Consider the following 24,079-nt stretch of genomic DNA (forward strand, 5'->3'; position numbering starts at 1 on the left):
AGCCAGCAGCCACAGGCCCTGGTGTGGTGTAAGTGGCCTCAGCCAGCAGCCACAGGCCCTGGTGTGGTGTAAGGGGCCTCAATAGCAACTAATGCCCTGGTGTGCTGTAAGTGGCTTCAGCCAGCAGCCACAGGCACTGGTGTGGTGTAAGTGCCCTCAGCCAGCAGCCACAGGCCCTGGTGTGGTGTAAGTGCCCTCAGCCAGCAGCCACAGGCGCTGGTGTGGTGTAAGTGGCCTCAGCCAGTGCCACAGGCCCTGGTGTGGTGTAAGTGGCCTGAGCAAGAGCCACAGGCCCTGGTGTGGTGTAAGTGGCCTCAGCCACAAGCCACAGGCACTGGTGTGGTGTAAGTGGCCTCAGCCAGCAGCCACAGGCCCTGGTGTGGTGTAAGTGGCCTCAGCCAGCAGCCACAGGCCCTGGTGTGGTGTAAGTGGCCAAAGCAAGAGTCACAGACCCTGGTGTGGTGTAATTGGCCTCAATAGCAACTAATGCCCTGGTGTGGTGTAGGTGGCCTCAGCCAGCAGCCACAGGCCCTGGTGTGGTGTAAGTGGCCTCAGCCAGTGCCAGAGGCCCTGGTGTGGTGTAAGTGGCCTGAGGAAGAGCCACAGACCCTGGTGTGGTGTAATTGGCCTCAATAGCAACTAATGCCCTGGTGTGGTGTAAGTGGCCTCAGCCAGCAGCCACAGGCCCTGGTGTGGTGTAAGTGGCCTCAGCCAGCAGCCACAGGCCCTGATGTGGTGTAAGTGGCCCCAGCCGGTCACTCAGGCCCTGGTGTGGTGTAGGTGGCATCAGCTAGCAGCACAAGACATTGGAAAACAGCCAAAAGCAATGTCGTTAATGTGCCCTCATTAATGGGCAGCTGCTTTTGGTCTTTTAATACACCCCTTCTCTGGATCAAAAGCGGTTCAATGACATGAAAATGAAAGGCTTACAGCACCAGGTATTCCCAGGCAGTCTCCCATCCAAGTACTAACCAAGCCCAGCGCTGCTTAGCTTCCGAGATCAGACAAGGTCGGGTGTGCTCAGGGTGGTATGGCCGTAAGCTGCTGGCCCCAGCACAATGTCTCAATTTATGGATTCAACTGATTAGGTGGCAAGTACCTGAAGTTACGAAGACAATCCTTTAACCATACCTGCATGTTTGCATAATACCCTAACCCAAAGGCTCAGTTTAGCATTTATCTAACAGCACAGGCCCTGGATTGTTGAAGAAGGCCTCAGGAACCAGCACAGGGCCTGGTGTGTTGTACATGGCCACAGCTAGCAGCACAGGGCCTGGTTTGGTGAAGATGGCCTCGGCCAGAAGCGCAGGGCCTGATGTGATGTGAGTGGCCTGAGCAAGAGCCACAGGCCCTGGTGTGGTGTAAGTGGCCTCAGCCAGAAGCCACAGGCACTGGTGTGGTGTAAGTGCCCTCAGCCAGCAGCCACAGGCCCTGGTGTGGTGTAAGTGTCCTCAGCCAGCAGCCACAGGCCCTGGTGTGGTGTAAGTGGCCTCAGCCAGCAGCCACAGGCCCTGGTGTGGTGTAAGTGGCCTCAGCCAGTGCAACAGGCCCTGGTGTGGTGTAAGTGGCCTGAGCAAGAGTCACAGACCCTGGTGTGGTGTAATTGGCCTCAATAGCAACTAAGGCCCTGGTGTGGTGTAGGTGGCCTCAGCCAGCAGCCACAGGCCCTTGTGTGGTGTAAGTGGCCTCAGCCAGCAGCCACAGGCCCTGGTGTGGTGTAAGTGGCCTCAGCCAGCAGCCACAGGCCCTGGTGTGGTGTAATTGGCCTCAATAGCAACTAAGGCCCTGGTGTGGTGTAAGTGGCCTGAGCAAGAGCCACAGACCCTGGTGTGGTGTAATTGGCCTCAATAGCAACTAAGGCTCTGGTGTGGTGTAAGTGGCCTCAGCCAGCAGCCACAGGCCCTGGTGTGGTGTAAGTGGCCTCAGCCAGCAGCCACAGGCCCTGATGTGGTGTAAGTGGCCCCAGCCGGTCACTCAGGCCCTGGTGTGGTGTAGGTGGCATCAGCTAGCAGCACAAGACATTGGAAAACAGCCAAAAGCAATGTCGTTAATGTGCCCTCATTAATGGGCAGCTGCTTGAGGTCTTTTAATACACCCCTTCTCTGGATCAAAAGCGGTTCAATGACATGAAAATGAAAGGCTTACAGCACAAGTTACGAAGACAATCCTATAACCATACCTGCATGTTTGCATAATACCCTAACCCAAAGGCTCAGTTTAGCATTTATCCAACAGCACAGGCCCTGGATTGTTGAAGATGGCCTCAGGAACCAGCACAGGGCCTGGTGTGTTGTACATGGCCACAGCTAGCAGCACAGGGCCTGGTTGGGTGAAGATGGCCTCGGCCAGAAGCGCAGGGCCTGGTGTGATGTGAGTGGCCTGAGCAAGAGCCACAGGCCCTGGTGTGGTGTAAGTGGCCTCAGCCAGAAGCCACAGGCACTGGTGTGGTGTAAGTGGCCTCAGCCAGCAGCCACAGGCCCTGGTGTGGTGTAAGTGGCCTCAGCCAGCAGCCACAGGCCCTGGTGTGGTGTAAGTGGCCTCAGCCAGCAGCCACAGGCCCTGGTGTGGTGTGGGTGGCCTCAGCCAGCAGCCACAGGCCCTGGTGTGGTGTAAGTGGCCTCAGCCAGCAGCCACAGGCCCTGGTGTGGTGTAAGTGGCCTCAGCCAGAGCCACAGGCCCTGGTGTGGTGTAAGGGGCCTCAATAGCAACTAATGCCCTGGTGTGGTGTAAGTGGCCTCAGCCAGCAGCCACAGGCACTGGTGTGGTGTAAGTGGCCTCAGCCAGCAGCACAAGGCCCTGGTGTAGTGTAAGTGGCCTCAGCCAGTGCCACAGGCCCTGGTGTGGTGTAAGTGGCCTGAGCAAGAGCCACAGACCCTGGTGTGGTGTAATTGGCCTCAATAGCAACTAATGCCCTGGTGTGGTGTAGGTGGCCTCAGCCAGCAGCCACAGGCCCTGGTGTGGTGTAAGTGGCCTCAGCCAGTGCCACAGGCCCTGGTGTGGTGTAAGGGGCCTCAATAGCAACTAATGCCCTGGTGTGGTGTAAGTGGCCTCAGCCAGCAGCCACAGGCACTGGTGTGGTGTAAGTGGCCTCAGCCAGCAGCACAAGGCCCTGGTGTGGTGTAAGTGGCCTCAGCCAGTGCCAGAGGCCCTGGTGTGGTGTAAGTGGCCTGAGCAAGAGCCACAGACCCTGGTGTGGTGTAATTGGCCTCAATAGCAACTAATGCCCTGGTGTGGTGTAGGTGGCCTCAGCCAGCAGCCACAGGCCCTGGTGTGGTGTAAGTGGCCTCAGCCAGTGCCAGAGGCCCTGGTGTGGTGTAAGTGGCCTGAGCAAGAGCCACAGACCCTGGTGTGGTGTAATTGGCCTCAATAGCAACTAATGCCCTGGTGTGGTGTAAGTGGCCTCAGCCAGCAGCCACAGGCCCTGGTGTGGTGTAAGTGGCCTCAGCCAGCAGCCACAGGCCCTGATGTGGTGTAAGTGGCCCCAGCCGGTCACTCAGGCCCTGGTGTGGTGTAGGTGGCATCAGCTAGCAGCACAAGACATTGGAAAACAGCCAAAAGCAATGTCGTTAATGTGCCCTCATTAATGGGCAGCTGCTTTTGGTCTTTTAATACACCCCTTCTCTGGATCAAAAGCGGTTCAATGACATGAAAATGAAAGGCTTACAGCACCAGGTATTCCCAGGCAGTCTCCCATTCAAGTACTAACCAAGCCCAGCCCTGCTTAGCTTCCGAGATCAGACGAGGTCGGGCGTGCTCAGGGTGGTATGGCCGTAAGCTGCTGGCCCCAGCACAATGTCTCAATTTATGGATTCAACTGATTAGGTGGCAAGTACCTGAAGTTACGAAGACAATCCTTTAACCATACCTGCATGTTTGCATAATACCCTAACCCAAAGGCTCAGTTTAGCATTTATCTAACAGCACAGGCCCTGGATTGTTGAAGATGGCCTCAGGAACCAGCACAGGGCCTGGTGTGTTGTACATGGCCACAGCTAGCAGCACAGGGCCTGGTTTGGTGAAGATGGCCTCGGCCAGAAGCGCAGGGCCTGGTGTGATGTGAGTGGCCTGAGCAAGAGCCACAGGCCCTGGTGTGGTGTAATTGGCCTCAGCCAGCAGCCACAGGCCCTGGTGTGGTGTAAGTGGCCTCAGCCAGCAGCCACAGGCCCTGGTGTGGTGTAAGTGGCCTCAGCCAGTGCCACAGGCCCTGGTGTGGTGTAAGTGGCCTGAGCAAGAGTCACAGACCCTGGTGTGGTGTAATTGGCCTCAATAGCAACTAAGGCCCTGGTGTGGTGTAAGTGGCCTCAGCCAGAAGCCACAGGCACTGGTGTGGTGTAAGTGGCCTCAGCCAGCAGCCACAGGCCCTGGTGTGGTGTAAGTGGCCTCAGCCAGCAGCCACAGGCCCTGGTGTGGTGTAAGTGGCCTCAGCCAGCAGCCACAGGCCCTGGTGTGGTGTAAGTGGCCTCAGCCAGTGCCACAGGCCCTGGTGTGGTGTAAGTGGCCTCAGCCAGTGCCACAGGCCCTGGTGTGGTGTAAGTGGCCTGAGCAAGAGCCACAGACCCTGGTGTGGTGTAATTGGCCTCAATAGCAACTAATGCCCTGGTGTGGTGTAAGTGGCCTCAGCCAGCAGCCACAGGCCCTGGTGTGGTGTAAGTGGCCTCAGCCACTGCCACAGGCCCTGGTGTGGTGTAGGTGGCCTCAGCCAGCAGCCACAGGCCCTGGTGTGGTGTAAGTGGCCTCAATAGCAACTAATGCCCTGGTGTGGTGTAAGTGGCCTCAGCCAGCAGCCACAGGCCCTGGTGTGGTGTAAGTGGCCTCAGCCACTGCCACAGGCCCTGGTGTGGTGTAAGTGGCCTCAATAGCAACTAAGGCCCTGGTGTGGTGTAGGTGGCCTCAGCCAGCAGCCACAGGCCCTGGTGTGGTGTAAGTGGCCTCAGCCAGTGCCACAGGCCCTGGTGTGGTGTAAGTGGCCTGAGCAAGAGCCACAGACCCTGGTGTGGTGTAATTGGCCTCAATAGCAACTAATGCTCTGGTGTGGTGTAAGTGGCCTCAGCCAGCAGCCACAGGCCCTGGTGTGGTGTAAGTGGCCTCAGCCAGCAGCCACAGGCCCTGATGTGGTGTAAGTGGCCCCAGCCGGTCACTCAGGCCCTGGTGTGGTGTAGGTGGCATCAGCTAGCAGCACAAGACATTGGAAAACAGCCAAAAGCAATGTCGTTAATGTGCCCTCATTAATGGGCAGCTGCTTTTGGTCTTTTAATACACCCCTTCTCTGGATCAAAAGCGGTTCAATGACATGAAAATGAAAGGCTTACAGCACCAGGTATTCCCAGGTAGTCTCCCATCCAAGTACTAACCAAGCCCAGCCCTGCTTAGCTTCCGAGATCAGACGAGGTCGGGCGTGCTCAGGGTGGTATGGCCGTAAGCTGCTGGCCCCAGCACAATGTCTCAATTTATGGATTCAACTGATTAGGTGGCAAGTACCTGAAGTTACGAAGACAATCCTTTAACCATACCTGCATGTTTGCATAATACCCTAACCCAAAGGCTCAGTTTAGCATTTATCTAACAGCACAGGCCCTGGATTGTTGAAGATGGCCTCAGGAACCAGCACAGGGCCTGGTGTGTTGTACATGGCCACAGCTAGCAGCACAGGGCCTGGTTTGGTGAAGATGGCCTCGGCCAGAAGCGCAGGGTCTGGTGTGATGTGAGTGGCCTGAGCAAGAGCCACAGGCCCTGGTGTGGTGTAAGTGGCCTCAGCCAGAAGCCACAGGTACTGGTGTGGTGTAAGTGGCCTCAGCCAGCAGCCACAGGCCCTGGTGTGGTGTAAGTGGCCTCAGCCAGCAGCCACAGGCCCTGGTGTGGTGTAAGTGGCCTCAGCCAGAGCCACAGGCCCTGGTGTGGTGTAAGTGGCCTCAGCCAGTGCCACAGGCCCTGGTGTGGTGTAAGTGGCCTGAGCAAGAGCCACAGACCCTGGTGTGGTGTAATTGGCCTCAATAGCAACTAATGCCCTGGTGTGGTGTAGGTGGCCTCAGCCAGCAGCCACAGGCCCTGGTGTGGTGTAAGTGGCCTCAATAGCAAATAATGCCCTGGTGTGGTGTAAGTGGCCTCTGCCAGCAGCCACAGGCCCTGGTGTGGTGTAAGTGGCCTCAGCCAGTGCCACAGGCCCTGGTGTGGTGTAAGTGGCCTGAGCAAGAGCCACAGACCCTGGTGTGGTGTAATTGGCCTCAATAGCAACTAATGCTCTGGTGTGGTGTAAGTGGCCTCAGCCAGCAGCCACAGGCCCTGGTGTGGTGTAAGTGGCCTCAGCCAGCAGCCACAGGCCCTGATGTGGTGTAAGTGGCCCCAGCCGGTCACTCAGGCCCTGGTGTGGTGTAGGTGGCATCAGCTAGCAGCACAAGACATTGGAAAACAGCCAAAAGCAATGTCGTTAATGTGCCCTCATTAATGGGCAGCTGCTTTTGGTCTTTTAATACACCCCTTCTCTGGATCAAAAGCGGTTCAATGACATGAAAATGAAAGGCTTACAGCACCAGGTATTCCCAGGTAGTCTCCCATCCAAGTACTAACCAAGCCCAGCCCTGCTTAGCTTCCGAGATCAGACGAGGTCGGGCGTGCTCAGGGTGGTATGGCCGTAAGCTGCTGGCCCCAGCACAATGTCTCAATTTATGGATTCAACTGATTAGGTGGCAAGTACCTGAAGTTACGAAGACAATCCTTTAACCATACCTGCATGTTTGCATAATACCCTAACCCAAAGGCTCAGTTTAGCATTTATCTAACAGCACAGGCCCTGGATTGTTGAAGATGGCCTCAGGAACCAGCACAGGGCCTGGTGTGTTGTACATGGCCACAGCTAGCAGCACAGGGCCTGGTTTGGTGAAGATGGCCTCGGCCAGAAGCGCAGGGCCTGGTGTGATGTGAGTGGCCTGAGCAAGAGCCACAGGCCCTGGTGTGGTGTAATTGGCCTCAGCCAGCAGCCACAGGCCCTGGTGTGGTGTAAGTGGCCTCAGCCAGCAGCCACAGGCCCTGGTGTGGTGTAAGTGGCCTCAGCCAGAGCCACAGGCCCTGGTGTGGTGTAAGTGGCCTCAGCCAGTGCCACAGGCCCTGGTGTGGTGTAAGTGGCCTGAGCAAGAGCCACAGACCCTGGTGTGGTGTAATTGGCCTCAATAGCAACTAATGCCCTGGTGTGGTGTAGGTGGCCTCAGCCAGCAGCCACAGGCCCTGGTGTGGTGTAAGTGGCCTCAATAGCAACTAATGCCCTGGTGTGGTGTAAGTGGCCTCAGCCAGCAGCCACAGGCCCTGGTGTGGTGTAAGTGGCCTGAGCAAGAGCCACAGACCCTGGTGTGGTGTAATTGGCCTCAATAGCAACTAATGCCCTGTTGTGGTGTATGTGGCCTCAGCCAGCAGCCACAGGCCCTGGTGTGGTGTAAGTGGCCTCAGCCAGTGCAACAGGCCCTGGTGTGGTGTAAGTGGCCTGAGCAAGAGTCACAGACCCTGGTGTGGTGTAATTGGCCTCAATAGCAACTAAGGCCCTGGTGTGGTGTAGGTGGCCTCAGCCAGCAGCCACAGGCCCTTGTGTGGTGTAAGTGGCCTCAGCCAGCAGCCACAGGCCCTGGTGTGGTGTAAGTGGCCTCAGCCAGCAGCCACAGGCCCTGGTGTGGTGTAATTGGCCTCAATAGCAACTAAGGCCCTGGTGTGGTGTAAGTGGCCTGAGCAAGAGCCACAGACCCTGGTGTGGTGTAATTGGCCTCAATAGCAACTAAGGCTCTGGTGTGGTGTAAGTGGCCTCAGCCAGCAGCCACAGGCCCTGGTGTGGTGTAAGTGGCCTCAGCCAGCAGCCACAGGCCCTGATGTGGTGTAAGTGGCCCCAGCCGGTCACTCAGGCCCTGGTGTGGTGTAGGTGGCATCAGCTAGCAGCACAAGACATTGGAAAACAGCCAAAAGCAATGTCGTTAATGTGCCCTCATTAATGGGCAGCTGCTTGAGGTCTTTTAATACACCCCTTCTCTGGATCAAAAGCGGTTCAATGACATGAAAATGAAAGGCTTACAGCACAAGTTACGAAGACAATCCTATAACCATACCTGCATGTTTGCATAATACCCTAACCCAAAGGCTCAGTTTAGCATTTATCCAACAGCACAGGCCCTGGATTGTTGAAGATGGCCTCAGGAACCAGCACAGGGCCTGGTGTGTTGTACATGGCCACAGCTAGCAGCACAGGGCCTGGTTGGGTGAAGATGGCCTCGGCCAGAAGCGCAGGGCCTGGTGTGATGTGAGTGGCCTGAGCAAGAGCCACAGGCCCTGGTGTGGTGTAAGTGGCCTCAGCCAGAAGCCACAGGCACTGGTGTGGTGTAAGTGGCCTCAGCCAGCAGCCACAGGCCCTGGTGTGGTGTAAGTGGCCTCAGCCAGCAGCCACAGGCCCTGGTGTGGTGTAAGTGGCCTCAGCCAGCAGCCACAGGCCCTGGTGTGGTGTGGGTGGCCTCAGCCAGCAGCCACAGGCCCTGGTGTGGTGTAAGTGGCCTCAGCCAGAGCCACAGGCCCTGGTGTAGTGTAAGTGGCCTCAGCCAGTGCCACAGGCCCTGGTGTGGTGTAAGTGGCCTGAGCAAGAGCCACAGACCCTGGTGTGGTGTAATTGGCCTCAATAGCAACTAATGCCCTGGTGTGGTGTAGGTGGCCTCAGCCAGCAGCCACAGGCCCTGGTGTGGTGTAAGTGGCCTCAGCCAGTGCCACAGGCCCTGGTGTGGTGTAAGGGGCCTCAATAGCAACTAATGCCCTGGTGTGGTGTAAGTGGCCTCAGCCAGCAGCCACAGGCACTGGTGTGGTGTAAGTGGCCTCAGCCAGCAGCACAAGGCCCTGGTGTGGTGTAAGTGGCCTCAGCCAGTGCCAGAGGCCCTGGTGTGGTGTAAGTGGCCTGAGCAAGAGCCACAGACCCTGGTGTGGTGTAATTGGCCTCAATAGCAACTAATGCCCTGGTGTGGTGTAGGTGGCCTCAGCCAGCAGCCACAGGCCCTGGTGTGGTGTAAGTGGCCTCAGCCAGTGCCAGAGGCCCTGGTGTGGTGTAAGTGGCCTGAGCAAGAGCCACAGACCCTGGTGTGGTGTAATTGGCCTCAATAGCAACTAATGCCCTGGTGTGGTGTAAGTGGCCTCAGCCAGCAGCCACAGGCCCTGGTGTGGTGTAAGTGGCCTCAGCCAGCAGCCACAGGCCCTGATGTGGTGTAAGTGGCCCCAGCCGGTCACTCAGGCCCTGGTGTGGTGTAGGTGGCATCAGCTAGCAGCACAAGACATTGGAAAACAGCCAAAAGCAATGTCGTTAATGTGCCCTCATTAATGGGCAGCTGCTTTTGGTCTTTTAATACACCCCTTCTCTGGATCAAAAGCGGTTCAATGACATGAAAATGAAAGGCTTACAGCACCAGGTATTCCCAGGCAGTCTCCCATTCAAGTACTAACCAAGCCCAGCCCTGCTTAGCTTCCGAGATCAGACGAGGTCGGGCGTGCTCAGGGTGGTATGGCCGTAAGCTGCTGGCCCCAGCACAATGTCTCAATTTATGGATTCAACTGATTAGGTGGCAAGTACCTGAAGTTACGAAGACAATCCTTTAACCATACCTGCATGTTTGCATAATACCCTAACCCAAAGGCTCAGTTTAGCATTTATCTAACAGCACAGGCCCTGGATTGTTGAAGATGGCCTCAGGAACCAGCACAGGGCCTGGTGTGTTGTACATGGCCACAGCTAGCAGCACAGGGCCTGGTTTGGTGAAGATGGCCTCGGCCAGAAGCGCAGGGCCTGGTGTGATGTGAGTGGCCTGAGCAAGAGCCACAGGCCCTGGTGTGGTGTAATTGGCCTCAGCCAGCAGCCACAGGCCCTGGTGTGGTGTAAGTGGCCTCAGCCAGCAGCCACAGGCCCTGGTGTGGTGTAAGTGGCCTCAGCCAGTGCCACAGGCCCTGGTGTGGTGTAAGTGGCCTGAGCAAGAGTCACAGACCCTGGTGTGGTGTAATTGGCCTCAATAGCAACTAAGGCCCTGGTGTGGTGTAAGTGGCCTCAGCCAGAAGCCACAGGCACTGGTGTGGTGTAAGTGGCCTCAGCCAGCAGCCACAGGCCCTGGTGTGGTGTAAGTGGCCTCAGCCAGCAGCCACAGGCCCTGGTGTGGTGTAAGTGGCCTCAGCCAGCAGCCACAGGCCCTGGTGTGGTGTAAGTGGCCTCAGCCAGTGCCACAGGCCCTGGTGTGGTGTAAGTGGCCTCAGCCAGCAGCCACAGGCCCTGGTGTGGTGTAAGTGGCCTCAGCCAGTGCCACAGGCCCTGGTGTGGTGTAAGTGGCCTGAGCAAGAGTCACAGACCCTGGTGTGGTGTAATTGGCCTCAATAGCAACTAATGCCCTGGTGTGGTGTAAGTGGCCTCAGCCAGCAGCCACAGGCCCTGGTGTGGTGTAAGTGGCCTCAGCCACTGCCACAGGCCCTGGTGTGGTGTAGGTGGCCTCAGCCAGCAGCCACAGGCCCTGGTGTGGTGTAAGTGGCCTCAATAGCAACTAATGCCCTGGTGTGGTGTAAGTGGCCTCAGCCAGCAGCCACAGGCCCTGGTGTGGTGTAAGTGGCCTCAGCCACTGCCACAGGCCCTGGTGTGGTGTAAGTGGCCTCAATAGCAACTAAGGCCCTGGTGTGGTGTAGGTGGCCTCAGCCAGCAGCCACAGGCCCTGGTGTGGTGTAAGTGGCCTCAGCCAGTGCCACAGGCCCTGGTGTGGTGTAAGTGGCCTGAGCAAGAGCCACAGACCCTGGTGTGGTGTAATTGGCCTCAATAGCAACTAATGCTCTGGTGTGGTGTAAGTGGCCTCAGCCAGCAGCCACAGGCCCTGGTGTGGTGTAAGTGGCCTCAGCCAGCAGCCACAGGCCCTGATGTGGTGTAAGTGGCCCCAGCCGGTCACTCAGGCCCTGGTGTGGTGTAGGTGGCATCAGCTAGCAGCACAAGACATTGGAAAACAGCCAAAAGCAATGTCGTTAATGTGCCCTCATTAATGGGCAGCTGCTTTTGGTCTTTTAATACACCCCTTCTCTGGATCAAAAGCGGTTCAATGACATGAAAATGAAAGGCTTACAGCACCAGGTATTCCCAGGTAGTCTCCCATCCAAGTACTAACCAAGCCCAGCCCTGCTTAGCTTCCGAGATCAGACGAGGTCGGGCGTGCTCAGGGTGGTATGGCCGTAAGCTGCTGGCCCCAGCACAATGTCTCAATTTATGGATTCAACTGATTAGGTGGCAAGTACCTGAAGTTACGAAGACAATCCTTTAACCATACCTGCATGTTTGCATAATACCCTAACCCAAAGGCTCAGTTTAGCATTTATCTAACAGCACAGGCCCTGGATTGTTGAAGATGGCCTCAGGAACCAGCACAGGGCCTGGTGTGTTGTACATGGCCACAGCTAGCAGCACAGGGCCTGGTTTGGTGAAGATGGCCTCGGCCAGAAGCGCAGGGTCTGGTGTGATGTGAGTGGCCTGAGCAAGAGCCACAGGCCCTGGTGTGGTGTAAGTGGCCTCAGCCAGAAGCCACAGGTACTGGTGTGGTGTAAGTGGCCTCAGCCAGCAGCCACAGGCCCTGGTGTGGTGTAAGTGGCCTCAGCCAGAGCCACAGGCCCTGGTGTGGTGTAAGTGGCCTCAGCCAGTGCCACAGGCCCTGGTGTGGTGTAAGTGGCCTGAGCAAGAGCCACAGACCCTGGTGTGGTGTAATTGGCCTCAATAGCAACTAATGCCCTGGTGTGGTGTAGGTGGCCTCAGCCAGCAGCCACAGGCCCTGGTGTGGTGTAAGTGGCCTCAATAGCAAATAATGCCCTGGTGTGGTGTAAGTGGCCTCTGCCAGCAGCCACAGGCCCTGGTGTGGTGTAAGTGGCCTCAGCCAGTGCCACAGGCCCTGGTGTGGTGTAAGTGGCCTGAGCAAGAGCCACAGACCCTGGTGTGGTGTAATTGGCCTCAATAGCAACTAATGCTCTGGTGTGGTGTAAGTGGCCTCAGCCAGCAGCCACAGGCCCTGGTGTGGTGTAAGTGGCCTCAGCCAGCAGCCACAGGCCCTGATGTGGTGTAAGTGGCCCCAGCCGGTCACTCAGGCCCTGGTGTGGTGTAGGTGGCATCAGCTAGCAGCACAAGACATTGGAAAACAGCCAAAAGCAATGTCGTTAATGTGCCCTCATTAATGGGCAGCTGCTTTTGGTCTTTTAATACACCCCTTCTCTGGATCAAAAGCGGTTCAATGACATGAAAATGAAAGGCTTACAGCACCAGGTATTCCCAGGTAGTCTCCCATCCAAGTACTAACCAAGCCCAGCCCTGCTTAGCTTCCGAGATCAGACGAGGTCGGGCGTGCTCAGGGTGGTATGGCCGTAAGCTGCTGGCCCCAGCACAATGTCTCAATTTATGGATTCAACTGATTAGGTGGCAAGTACCTGAAGTTACGAAGACAATCCTTTAACCATACCTGCATGTTTGCATAATACCCTAACCCAAAGGCTCAGTTTAGCATTTATCTAACAGCACAGGCCCTGGATTGTTGAAGATGGCCTCAGGAACCAGCACAGGGCCTGGTGTGTTGTACATGGCCACAGCTAGCAGCACAGGGCCTGGTTTGGTGAAGATGGCCTCGGCCAGAAGCGCAGGGCCTGGTGTGATGTGAGTGGCCTGAGCAAGAGCCACAGGCCCTGGTGTGGTGTAATTGGCCTCAGCCAGCAGCCACAGGCCCTGGTGTGGTGTAAGTGGCCTCAGCCAGCAGCCACAGGCCCTGGTGTGGTGTAAGTGGCCTCAGCCAGAGCCACAGGCCCTGGTGTGGTGTAAGTGGCCTCAGCCAGTGCCACAGGCCCTGGTGTGGTGTAAGTGGCCTGAGCAAGAGCCACAGACCCTGGTGTGGTGTAATTGGCCTCAATAGCAACTAATGCCCTGGTGTGGTGTAGGTGGCCTCAGCCAGCAGCCACAGGCCCTGGTGTGGTGTAAGTGGCCTCAATAGCAACTAATGCCCTGGTGTGGTGTAAGTGGCCTCAGCCAGCAGCCACAGGCCCTGGTGTGGTGTAAGTGGCCTGAGCAAGAGCCACAGACCCTGGTGTGGTGTAATTGGCCTCAATAGCAACTAAGGCCCTGGTGTGGTGTAGGTGGCCTCAGCCAGCAGCCACAGGCCCTGGTGTGGTGTAAGTGGCCTCAGCCAGCAACCATAGGGCCTGATGTGGTGTAAGTGGCCCCAGCCGGTCACTCAGGCCCTGGTGTGGTGTAAGTGGCATCAGCTAGCAGCACAAGACATTGGAAAACAGCCAAAAGCAATGTCGTTAATGTGCCCTCATTAATGGGCAGCTGCTTTTGGTCTTTTAATACACCCCTTCTCTGGATCAAAAGCGGTTCAATGACATGAAAATGAAAGGCTTACAGCACCAGGTATTCCAAGGAAGTCTCCCATCCAAGTACTAACCAAGCCCAGCCCTGCTTAGCTTCCGAGATCAGACGAGGTCGGGCGTGCTCAGGGTGGTATGGCCGTAAGCTGCTGGCCACAGCACAATGTCTCAATTTATGGATTCAACTGATTAGGTGGCAAGTACCTGAAGTTACGAAGACAATCCTATAACCATACCTGCATGTTTGCATAATACCCTAACCCAAAGGCTCAGTTTAGCATTTATCCAACAGCACAGGCCCTGGATTGTTGAAGATGGCCTCAGGAACCAGAACAGGGCCTGGTGTGTTGTACATGGCCACAGCTAGCAGCACAGGGCCTGGTTTGGTGAAGATGGCCTCGGCCAGAAGCACAGGGCCTGGTGTGATATGAGTGGCCTGAGCAAGAGCCACAGGCCCTGGTGTGGAGTAAGTGGCCTGAGCAAGAGCCACAGGCCCTGGTGTGGTGTAAGTGGCCTGAGAAAGAGCAACAGGCCCTGGTGTGGTGTAATTGGCCTCAATAGCAACTAAGGCCCTGGTGTGGTGTATGTGGCCTCAGCCAGCAGCCACAGGCCCTGGTGTGGTGTAAGTGGCCTCAGAAGCAAATAAGGCCGTGGTGTGGTGTATGTGGCCTCAGCCAGCAGCCACAGGCCCTTGGTGTGGTGTAAGTGGCCTCAGCCAGCAGCCACAGGCCCTGGTGTGGTGTGGGTGGCCTCAGCCAGCAGCCACAGGCCCTTGGTGTGGTGTAAGTCGCCTCATCCAGCAGCCACAGGCCCTGATGTGGTGTAAGTGGCCTCAGCCAGAGCCACAGGCCCTGGTGTGGTGTAAGTGGCCTCAGCCAGAGCCACAGGGTCTGGTGTGATATGAGTGGCCTGAGCAAGAGCCACAGGCCCTGGTGTGGTGTAAGTGGCCTCAGCCAGCAGCCACAGGCCCTGGTGTGGTGTGGGTGGCCTCAGCCAGCAGCCACAGGCCCTTGGTGTGGTGTAAGTCGCCTCATCCAGCAGCCACAGGCCCTGATGTGGTGTAAGTGGCCTCAGCCAGAGCCACAGGCCCTGGTGTGGTGTAAGTGGCCTCAGCCAGAGCCACAGGCCCTGATGTGGTGTAAGTGGCCCCAGCCGGTCACTCAGGCCCTGGTGTGGTGTAGGTGGCATCAGCTAGCAGCACAAGACATTGGAAAACAGCCAAAAGCAGTGTCGTTAATGTGCCCTCATTAATGGGCAGCTGCTTTTGGTCTTTTAATACACCACTTCTCTGGATCAAAAGTGGTTCAATGACATGAAAATGAAAGGCTTACAGCACCAGGTATTCCCAGGCAGTCTCCCATCCAAGTACTAACCACGCCCAGCCCTTCTTAGCTTCCGAGATCAGACGAGGTCGGGCGTGCTCAGGGTGGTATGGCCGTAAGCTGCTGGCCCCAGCACAATGTCTCAATTTATGGATTCAACTGATTAGGTGGCAAGTACCTGAAGTTACGAAGACAATCCTATAACCATACCTGCATGTTTGCATAATACCCTAACCCAAAGGCTCAGTTTGGCATTTATCTAACAGCACAGGCCCTGGATTGTTGAAGATGGCCTCAGGAACCAGCACAGGGCCTGGTGTGTTGTACATGGCCACAGCAAGCAGCACAGGGCCAGGTTTGGTGAAGATGGCCTCGGCCAGAAGCACAGGGTCTGGTGTGATATGAGTGGCCTGAGCAAGAGCCACAGGCCCTGGTGTGGTGTAAGTGGCCTCAGCCAGCAGCCACAGGCCCTGGTGTGGTGTGGGTGGCCTCAGCCAGCAGCCACAGGCCCTTGTGTGGTGTAAGTGGCCTCAGCCAGCAGCCACAGGCCCTGGTGTGGTGTAAGTGGCCTCAGCCAGTGCCACAGGCCCTGGTGTGGTGTAATTGGCCTCAATAGCAACTAAGGCCCTGGTGTTGTGTATGTGGCCTCAGCCAGCAGCCACAGGCCCTGGTGTGGTGTAAGTGGCCTCAATAGCAACTAATGCCCTGGTGTGGTGTAAGTGGCCTCAGCCAGCAGCCACAGGCACTGGTGTGGTGTAAGTGCCCTCAGCCAGCAGCCACAGGCACTTGGTGTGGTGTAAGTGCCCTCAGCCAGCAGCCACAGGCCCTGGTGTGGTGTAAGTGGCCTGAGCAAGAGCCACAGGCCCTGGTGTGGTGTAAGTGGCCTCAGCCAGAAGCCACAGGCACTGGTGTGGTGTAAGTGCCCTCAGCCAGCAGCCACAGGCCCTGGTGTGGTGTAAGTGGCCTCAGCCAGCAGCCACAGGCCCTGGTGTGGTGTAAGTGGCCTCAGCCAGCAGCCACAGGCCCTGGTGTGGTGTAAGTGGCCTCAGCCAGTGCCACAGGCCCTGGTGTGGTGTAAGTGGCCTGAGCAAGAGCCACAGACCCTGGTGTGGTGTAATTGGCCTCAATAGCAACTAATGCCCTGGTGTGGTGTAAGTGGCCTCAGCCAGCAGCCACAGGCCCTGATGTGGTGTAAGTTGCCCCAGCCGGTCACTCAGGCCCTGGTGTGGTGTAGGTGGCATCAGCTAGCAGCACAAGACATTGGAAAACAGCCAAAAGCAATGTCGTTAATGTGCCCTCATTAATGGGCAGCTGCTTTTGGTCTTTTAATACACCCCTTCTCTGGATCAAAAGCGGTTCAAAGACATGAAAATGAAAGGCTTACAGCACCTGGTATTCCAAGGAAGTCTCCCATCCAAGTACTAACCAAGCCCAGCCCTGCTTAGCTTCCGAGATCAGACGTGGTCGGGCATGCTCAGGGTGGTATGGCCCTAAGCTGCTGGCCACAGCACAATGTCTCAATTTATGGATTCAAGTGATTAGGTGGCAAGTACCTGGAGTTACGAAGACAATCCTATAACCATACCTGCATGTTTGCATAATACCCTAACCCAAAGGCTCAGTTTAGCATTTATCCAACAGCACAGGCCCTGGATTGTTGAAGATGGCCTCAGGAACAAGAACAGGGCCTGGTGTGTTGTACATGGTCACAGCTAGCAGCACAGGGCCTGGTTTGGTGAAGATGGCCTCGGCCAGAAGCACAGGGCCTGGTGTGATATGAGTGGCCTGAGCAAGAGCCACAGGCCCTGGTGTGGAGTAAGTGGCCTGAGCAAGAGCCACAGGCCCTGGTGTGGTGTAAGTGGCCTCAGCCAGAGCCACAGGCCCTGGTGTGGTGTAAGTGGCCTTAGAAGCAAATAAGGCCGTGGTGTGGTGTAAGTGGCCTCAGCCAGAGCCACAGGCCCTGGTGTGGTGTAAGTGGCCTCAATAGCAACTAAGGCCCTGGTGTGGTGTAAGTGGCCTCATCCAGCAGCCACAGGCCTTGGTGTGGTGTAAGTCGCCTCATCCAGCAGCCACAGGCCCTGGTGTGGTGTAAGTGGCCTGAGCAAGAGCCACAGACCCTGGTGTGGTGTAATTGGCCTCAATAGCAAGTAAGGCCCTGGTGTGGTGTAGGTGGCCTCAGCCAGCAGCCACAGGCCCTGGTGTGGTGTAAGTGGCCTCAGCCAGCAACCACAGGCCCTGATGTGGTGTAAGTGGCCCCAGCCGGTCACTCAGGCCCTGGTGTGGTGTAAGTGGCATCAGCTAGCAGCACAAGACATTGGAAAACAGCCAAAAGCAATGTCGTTAATGTGCCCTCATTAATGGGCAGCTGCTTTTGGTCTTTTAATACACCCCTTCTCTGGATCAAAAGCGGTTCAATGACATGAAAATGAAAGGCTTACAGCACCAGGTATTCCAAGGAAGTCTCCCATCCAAGTACTAACCAAGCCCAGCCCTGCTTAGCTTCCGAGATCAGACGAGGTCGGGCGTGCTCAGGGTGGTATGGCCGTAAGCTGCTGGCCCCAGCACAATGTCTCAATTTATGGATTCAACTGATTAGGTGGCAAGTACCTGAAGTTACGAAGACAATCCTATAACCATACCTGCATGTTTGCATAATACCCTAACCCAAAGGCTCAGTTTGGCATTTATCTAACAGCACAGGCCCTGGATTGTTGAAGATGGCCTCAGGAACCAGCACAGGGCCTGGTGTGTTGTACATGGCCACAGCAAGCAGCACAGGGCCAGGTTTGGTGAAGATGGCCTCGGCCAGAAGCACAGGGTCTGGTGTGATATGAGTGGCCTGAGCAAGAGCCACAGGCCCTGGTGTGGTGTAAGTGGCCTCAGCCAGCAGCCACAGGCCCTGGTGTGGTGTGGGTGGCCTCATCCAGCAGCCACAGGCCCTTGTGTGGTGTAAGTGGCCTCAGCCAGCAGCCACAGGCCCTGGTGTGGTGTAAGTGGCCTCAGCCAGTGCCACAGGCCCTGGTGTGGTGTAATTGGCCTCAATAGCAACTAAGGCCCTGGTGTTGTGTATGTGGCCTCAGCCAGCAGCCACAGGCCCTGGTGTGGTGTAAGTGGCCTCAATAGCAACTAATGCCCTGGTGTGGTGTAAGTGGCCTCAGCCAGCAGCCACAGGCACTGGTGTGGTGTAAGTGCCCTCAGCCAGCAGCCACAGGCACTGGTGTGGTGTAAGTGCCCTCAGCCAGCAGCCACAGGCCCTGGTGTGGTGTAAGTGGCCTGAGCAAGAGCCACAGGCCCTGGTGTGGTGTAAGTGGCCTCAGCCAGCAGCCACAGGCCCTGGTGTGGTGTAAGTGCCCTCAGCCAGCAGCCACAGGCCCTGGTGTGGTGTAAGTGGCCTCAGCCAGCAGCCACAGGCCCTGGTGTGGTGTAAGTGGCCTCAGCCAGAGCCACAGGCCCTGGTGTGGTGTAAGTGGCCTCAGCCAGTGCCACAGGCCCTGGTGTGGTGTAAGTGGCCTGAGCAAGAGCCACAGACCCTGGTGTGGTGTAATTGGCCTCAATAGCAACTAATGCCCTGGTGTGGTGTAGGTGGCCTCAGCCAGCAGCCACAGGCCCTGGTGTGGTGTAAGTGGCCTCAATAGCAACTAATGCCCTGGTGTGGTGTAAGTGGCCTCAGCCAGCAGCCACAGGCCCTGGTGTGGTGTAAGTGGCCTGAGCAAGAGCCACAGACCCTGGTGTGGTGTAATTGGCCTCAATAGAAACTAAGGCCCTGGTGTGGTGTAGGTGGCCTCAGCCAGCAGCCACAGGCCCTGGTGTGGTGTAAGTGGCCTCAGCCAGTGCCACAGGCCCTGGTGTGGTGTAAGTGGCCTGAGCAAGAGCCACAGACCCTGGTGTGGTGTAATTGGCCTCAATAGCAACTAATGCCCTGGTGTGGTGTAAGTGGCCTCAGCCAGCAGCCACAGGCCCTGGTGTGGTGTAAGTGGCCTCAGCCAGCAGCCACAGGCCCTGATGTGGTGTAAGTGGCCCCAGCCAGTCACTCAGGCCCTGGTGTGGTGTAGGTGGCATCAGCTAGCAGCACAAGACATTGGAAAACAGCCAAAAGCAATGTCGTTAATGTGCCCTCATTAATGGGCAGCTGCTTTTGGTCTTTTAATACACCCCTTCTCTGGATCAAAAGCGGTTCAATAACATGAAAATGAAAGGCTTACAGCACCAGGTATTCCCAGGCAGTCTCCCATCCAAGTACTAACCAAGCCCAGCCCTGCTTAGCTTCCAAGATCAGACGAGGTCGGGCGTGCTCAGGGTGGTATGGGCGTAAGCTGCTGGCCCCAGCACAATGTCTCAATTTATGGATTCAACTGATTAGGTGGCAAGTACCTGAAGTTACGAAGACAATCCTTTAACCATACCTGCATGTTTGCATAATACCCTAACCCAAAGGCTCAGTTTAGCATTTATCTAACAGCACAGGCCCTGGATTGTTGAAGATGGCCTCAGGAACCAGCACAGGGCCTGGTGTGTTGTACATGGCCACAGCTAGCAGCACAGGGCCTGGTTTGGTGAAGATGGCCTCGGCCAGAAGCGCAGGGCCTGGTGTGATGTGAGTGGCCTGAGCAAGAGCCACAGGCCCTGGTGTGGTGTAAGTGGCCTGAGCAAGAGCCACAGGCCCTGGTGTGGTGTAAGTGGCCTCAGCCAGTGCCACAGGCCCTGGTGTGGTGTAATTGGCCTCAATAGCAACTAAGGCCCTGGTGTTGTGTATGTGGCCTCAGCCAGCAGCCACAGGCCCTGGTGTGGTGTAAGTGGCCTCAATAGCAACTAATGCCCTGGTGTGGTGTAAGTGGCCTCAGCCAGCAGCCACAGGCACTGGTGTGGTGTAAGTGCCCTCAGCCAGCAGCCACAGGCACTGGTGTGGTGTAAGTGCCCTCAGCCAGCAGCCACAGGCCCTGGTGTGGTGTAAGTGGCCTGAGCAAGAGCCACAGGCCCTGGTGTGGTGTAAGTGGCCTCAGCCAGCAGCCACAGGCCCTGGTGTGGTGTAAGTGCCCTCAGCCAGCAGCCACAGGCCCTGGTGTGGTGTAAGTGGCCTCAGCCAGCAGCCACAGGCCCTGGTGTGGTGTAAGTGGCCTCAGCCAGAGCCACAGGCCCTGGTGTGGTGTAAGTGGCCTCAGCCAGTGCCACAGGCCCTGGTGTGGTGTAAGTGGCCTGAGCAAGAGCCACAGACCCTGGTGTGGTGTAATTGGCCTCAATAGCAACTAATGCCCTGGTGTGGTGTAGGTGGCCTCAGCCAGCAGCCACAGGCCCTGGTGTGGTGTAAGTGGCCTCAATAGCAACTAATGCCCTGGTGTGGTGTAAGTGGCCTCAGCCAGCAGCCACAGGCCCTGGTGTGGTGTAAGTGGCCTGAGCAAGAGCCACAGACCCTGGTGTGGTGTAATTGGCCTCAATAGAAACTAAGGCCCTGGTGTGGTGTAGGTGGCCTCAGCCAGCAGCCACAGGCCCTGGTGTGGTGTAAGTGGCCTCAGCCAGTGCCACAGGCCCTGGTGTGGTGTAAGTGGCCTGAGCAAGAGCCACAGACCCTGGTGTGGTGTAATTGGCCTCAATAGCAACTAATGCCCTGGTGTGGTGTAAGTGGCCTCAGCCAGCAGCCACAGGCCCTGGTGTGGTGTAAGTGGCCTCAGCCAGCAGCCACAGGCCCTGATGTGGTGTAAGTGGCCCCAGCCAGTCACTCAGGCCCTGGTGTGGTGTAGGTGGCATCAGCTAGCAGCACAAGACATTGGAAAACAGCCAAAAGCAATGTCGTTAATGTGCCCTCATTAATGGGCAGCTGCTTTTGGTCTTTTAATACACCCCTTCTCTGGATCAAAAGCGGTTCAATAACATGAAAATGAAAGGCTTACAGCACCAGGTATTCCCAGGCAGTCTCCCATCCAAGTACTAACCAAGCCCAGCCCTGCTTAGCTTCCAAGATCAGACGAGGTCGGGCGTGCTCAGGGTGGTATGGGCGTAAGCTGCTGGCCCCAGCACAATGTCTCAATTTATGGATTCAACTGATTAGGTGGCAAGTACCTGAAGTTACGAACACAATCCTTTAACCATACCTGCATGTTTGCATAATACCCTAACCCAAAGGCTCAGTTTAGCATTTATCTAACAGCACAGGCCCTGGATTGTTGAAGATGGCCTCAGGAACCAGCACAGGGCCTGGTGTGTTGTACATGGCCACAGCTAGCAGCACAGGGCCTGGTTTGGTGAAGATGGCCTCGGCCAGAAGCGCAGGGCCTGGTGTGATGTGAGTGGCCTGAGCAAGAGCCACAGGCCCTGGTGTGGTGTAAGTGGCCTGAGCAAGAGCCACAGGCCCTGGTGTGGTGTAAGTGGCCTCAGCCAGCAGCCACAGGCCCTGGTGTGGTGTAAGTGGCCTCAATAGCAACTAAGGCCCTGGTGTGGTGTAAGTGGCCTCAGCCAGAAGCCACAGGCACTGGTGTGGTGTAAGTGGCCTCAGCCAGCAGCCACAGGCCCTGGTGTGGTGTAAGTGGCCTCAGCCAGCAGCCACAGGCCCTGGTGTGGTGTAAGTGGCCTCAGCCAGCAGCCACAGGCCCTGGTGTGGTGTAAGTGGCCTCAGCCAGAGCCACAGGCCCTGGTGTGGTGTAAGTGGCCTCAGCCAGTGCCACAGGCCCTGGTGTGGTGTAAGTGGCCTGAGCAAGAGCCACAGACCCTGGTGTGGTGCAATTGGCCTCAATAGCAACTAATGCCCTGGTGTGGTGTAAGTGGCCTCAGCCAGCAGCCACAGGCCCTGGTGTGGTGTAAGTGGCCTCAATAGCAACTAATGCCCTGGTGTGGTGTAAGTGGCCTCAGCCAGCAGCCACAGGCCCTGGTGTGGTGTAAGTGGCCTCAGCCAGTGCCACAGGCCCTGGTGTGGTGTAAGTGGCCTCAGCCAGCAGCCACAGGCCCTGGTGTGGTGTAAGTGGCCTCAGCCAGCAGCCACAGGCCCTGGTGTGGTGTAAGTGGCCTCAGCCAGAGCCACAGGCCCTGATGTGGTGTAAGTGGCCCCAGCCGGTCACTCAGGCCCTGGTGTGGTGTAGGTGGCATCAGCTAGCAGCACAAGACATTGGAAAACAGACAAAAGCAGTGTCGTTAATGTGCCCTCATTAATGGGCAGCTGCTTTTGGTCTTTTAATACACCCCTTCTCTGGATCAAAAGCGGTTCAATGACATGAAAATCAAAGGCTTACAGCACCAGGTATTCCCAGGCAGTCTCCCATCCAAGTACTAACCAAGCCCAGCCCTTCTTAGCTTCCGAGATCAGACGAGGTCGGGCGTGCTCAGGGTGGTATGGCCGTAAGCTGCTGGCCCCAGCACAATGTCTCAATTTATGGATTCAACTGATTAGGTGGCAAGTACCTGAAGTTACGAAGACAATCCTATAACCATACCTGCATGTTTGCATAATACCCTAACCCAAAGGCTCAGTTTGGCATTTATCTAACAGCACAGGCCCTGGATTGTTGAAGATGGCCTCAGGAACCAGCACAGGGCCTGGTGTGTTGTACATGGCCACAGCAAGCAGCACAGGGCCAGGTTTGGTGAAGATGGCCTCGGCCAGAAGCACAGGGTCTGGTGTGATATGAGTGGCCTGAGCAAGAGCCACAGGCCCTGGTGTGGTGTAAGTGGCCTCAGCCAGCAGCCACAGGCCCTGGTGTGGTGTGGGTGGCCTCATCCAGCAGCCACAGGCCCTTGTGTGGTGTAAGTGGCCTCAGCCAGCAGCCACAGGCCCTGGTGTGGTGTAAGTGGCCTCAGCCAGTGCCACAGGCCCTGGTGTGGTGTAATTGGCCTCAATAGCAACTAAGGCCCTGGTGTTGTGTATGTGGCCTCAGCCAGCAGCCACAGGCCCTGGTGTGGTGTAAGTGGCCTCAATAGCAACTAATGCCCTGGTGTGGTGTAAGTGGCCTCAGCCAGCAGCCACAGGCACTGGTGTGGTGTAAGTGCCCTCAGCCAGCAGCCACAGGCACTGGTGTGGTGTAAGTGCCCTCAGCCAGCAGCCACAGGCCCTGGTGTGGTGTAAGTGGCCTGAGCAAGAGCCACAGGCCCTGGTGTGGTGTAAGTGGCCTCAGCCAGCAGCCACAGGCCCTGGTGTGGTGTAAGTGCCCTCAGCCAGCAGCCACAGGCCCTGGTGTGGTGTAAGTGGCCTCAGCCAGCAGCCACAGGCCCTGGTGTGGTGTAAGTGGCCTCAGCCAGAGCCACAGGCCCTGGTGTGGTGTAAGTGGCCTCAGCCAGTGCCACAGGCCCTGGTGTGGTGTAAGTGGCCTGAGCAAGAGCCACAGACCCTGGTGTGGTGTAATTGGCCTCAATAGCAACTAATGCCCTGGTGTGGTGTAGGTGGCCTCAGCCAGCAGCCACAGGCCCTGGTGTGGTGTAAGTGGCCTCAATAGCAACTAATGCCCTGGTGTGGTGTAAGTGGCCTCAGCCAGCAGCCACAGGCCCTGGTGTGGTGTAAGTGGCCTGAGCAAGAGCCACAGACCCTGGTGTGGTGTAATTGGCCTCAATAGCAACTAAGGCCCTGGTGTGGTGTAGGTGGCCTCAGCCAGCAGCCACAGGCCCTGGTGTGGTGTAAGTGGCCTCAGCCAGTGCCACAGGCCCTGGTGTGGTGTAAGTGGCCTGAGCAAGAGCCACAGACCCTGGTGTGGTGTAATTGGCCTCAATAGCAACTAATGCCCTGGTGTGGTGTAAGTGGCCTCAGCCAGCAGCCACAGGCCCTGGTGTGGTGTAAGTGGCCTCAGCCAGCAGCCACAGGCCCTGATGTGGTGTAAGTGGCCCCAGCCGGTCACTCAGGCCCTGGTGTGGTGTAGGTGGCATCAGCTAGCAGCACAAGACATTGGAAAACAGCCAAAAGCAATGTCGTTAATGTGCCCTCATTAATGGGCAGCTGCTTTTGGTCTTTTAATACACCCCTTCTCTGGATCAAAAGCGGTTCAATAACATGAAAATGAAAGGCTTACAGCACCAGGTATTCGCAGGCAGTCTCCCATCCAAGTACTAACCAAGCCCAGCCCTGCTTAGCTTCCGAGATCAGACGAGGTCGGGCGTGCTCAGGGTGGTATGGCCGTAAGCTGCTGGCCCCAGCACAATGTCTCAATTTATGGATTCAACTGATTAGGTGGCAAGTACCTGAAGTTACGAAGACAATCCTTTAACCATACCTGCATGTTTGCATAATACCCTAACCCAAAGGCTCAGTTTAGCATTTATCTAACAGCACAGGCCCTGGATTGTTGAAGATGGCCTCAGGAACCAGCACAGGGCCTGGTGTGTTGTACATGGCCACAGCTAGCAGCACAGGGCCTGGTTTGGTGAAGATGGCCTCGGCCAGAAGCGCAGGGCCTGGTGTGATGTGAGTGGCCTGAGCAAGA

The 24,079-nt window shown here is 56.8% G+C and overlaps 14 non-coding genes and 1 pseudogene across 14 annotated transcripts; all 15 read right to left on the reverse strand.

Annotated features, from left to right (window-relative positions):
- Positions 1-923: 923 nt before the first annotated feature.
- On the reverse strand, positions 924-1,042 carry LOC145427209 (5S ribosomal RNA). Its single transcript, XR_013907941.1, has one exon. It is a non-coding gene; the product is annotated as a 5S ribosomal RNA (ribosomal RNA).
- Positions 1,043-3,657: 2,615 nt separating this feature from the next.
- LOC145426636 (5S ribosomal RNA) lies at positions 3,658-3,776 on the reverse strand. Its single transcript, XR_013907346.1, has one exon. It is a non-coding gene; the product is annotated as a 5S ribosomal RNA (ribosomal RNA).
- Positions 3,777-5,302: 1,526 nt separating this feature from the next.
- On the reverse strand, positions 5,303-5,421 carry LOC145427589 (5S ribosomal RNA). The gene has a single exon (XR_013908131.1). It is a non-coding gene; the product is annotated as a 5S ribosomal RNA (ribosomal RNA).
- A 1,094-nt stretch (positions 5,422-6,515) lies between these two features.
- Positions 6,516-6,634, reverse strand: LOC145427590 (5S ribosomal RNA). Its single transcript, XR_013908132.1, has one exon. It is a non-coding gene; the product is annotated as a 5S ribosomal RNA (ribosomal RNA).
- A 2,767-nt stretch (positions 6,635-9,401) lies between these two features.
- Positions 9,402-9,520, reverse strand: LOC145426637 (5S ribosomal RNA). Its single transcript, XR_013907347.1, has one exon. It is a non-coding gene; the product is annotated as a 5S ribosomal RNA (ribosomal RNA).
- A 1,566-nt stretch (positions 9,521-11,086) lies between these two features.
- On the reverse strand, positions 11,087-11,205 carry LOC145427591 (5S ribosomal RNA). Its single transcript, XR_013908133.1, has one exon. It is a non-coding gene; the product is annotated as a 5S ribosomal RNA (ribosomal RNA).
- A 1,054-nt stretch (positions 11,206-12,259) lies between these two features.
- LOC145427592 (5S ribosomal RNA) lies at positions 12,260-12,378 on the reverse strand. The gene has a single exon (XR_013908134.1). It is a non-coding gene; the product is annotated as a 5S ribosomal RNA (ribosomal RNA).
- Positions 12,379-13,393: 1,015 nt separating this feature from the next.
- Positions 13,394-13,512, reverse strand: LOC145426731 (5S ribosomal RNA). Its single transcript, XR_013907447.1, has one exon. It is a non-coding gene; the product is annotated as a 5S ribosomal RNA (ribosomal RNA).
- A 1,177-nt stretch (positions 13,513-14,689) lies between these two features.
- LOC145427225 (5S ribosomal RNA) lies at positions 14,690-14,808 on the reverse strand. The gene has a single exon (XR_013907957.1). It is a non-coding gene; the product is annotated as a 5S ribosomal RNA (ribosomal RNA).
- Positions 14,809-16,064: 1,256 nt separating this feature from the next.
- Positions 16,065-16,183, reverse strand: LOC145427289 (5S ribosomal RNA; annotated as a pseudogene).
- Positions 16,184-17,118: 935 nt separating this feature from the next.
- Positions 17,119-17,237, reverse strand: LOC145426732 (5S ribosomal RNA). The gene has a single exon (XR_013907448.1). It is a non-coding gene; the product is annotated as a 5S ribosomal RNA (ribosomal RNA).
- Positions 17,238-18,882: 1,645 nt separating this feature from the next.
- Positions 18,883-19,001, reverse strand: LOC145427270 (5S ribosomal RNA). The gene has a single exon (XR_013908003.1). It is a non-coding gene; the product is annotated as a 5S ribosomal RNA (ribosomal RNA).
- A 1,564-nt stretch (positions 19,002-20,565) lies between these two features.
- LOC145427271 (5S ribosomal RNA) lies at positions 20,566-20,684 on the reverse strand. Its single transcript, XR_013908004.1, has one exon. It is a non-coding gene; the product is annotated as a 5S ribosomal RNA (ribosomal RNA).
- Positions 20,685-21,897: 1,213 nt separating this feature from the next.
- Positions 21,898-22,016, reverse strand: LOC145427031 (5S ribosomal RNA). Its single transcript, XR_013907755.1, has one exon. It is a non-coding gene; the product is annotated as a 5S ribosomal RNA (ribosomal RNA).
- Positions 22,017-23,661: 1,645 nt separating this feature from the next.
- Positions 23,662-23,780, reverse strand: LOC145426806 (5S ribosomal RNA). The gene has a single exon (XR_013907525.1). It is a non-coding gene; the product is annotated as a 5S ribosomal RNA (ribosomal RNA).
- Between the last annotated feature and the right edge of the window lie 299 nt (positions 23,781-24,079).

This window comes from Astatotilapia calliptera, chromosome 3, assembly GCF_964374335.1.
Source record: "Astatotilapia calliptera chromosome 3, fAstCal68.1, whole genome shotgun sequence".
NCBI lineage: Eukaryota > Metazoa > Chordata > Actinopteri > Cichliformes > Cichlidae > Astatotilapia > Astatotilapia calliptera.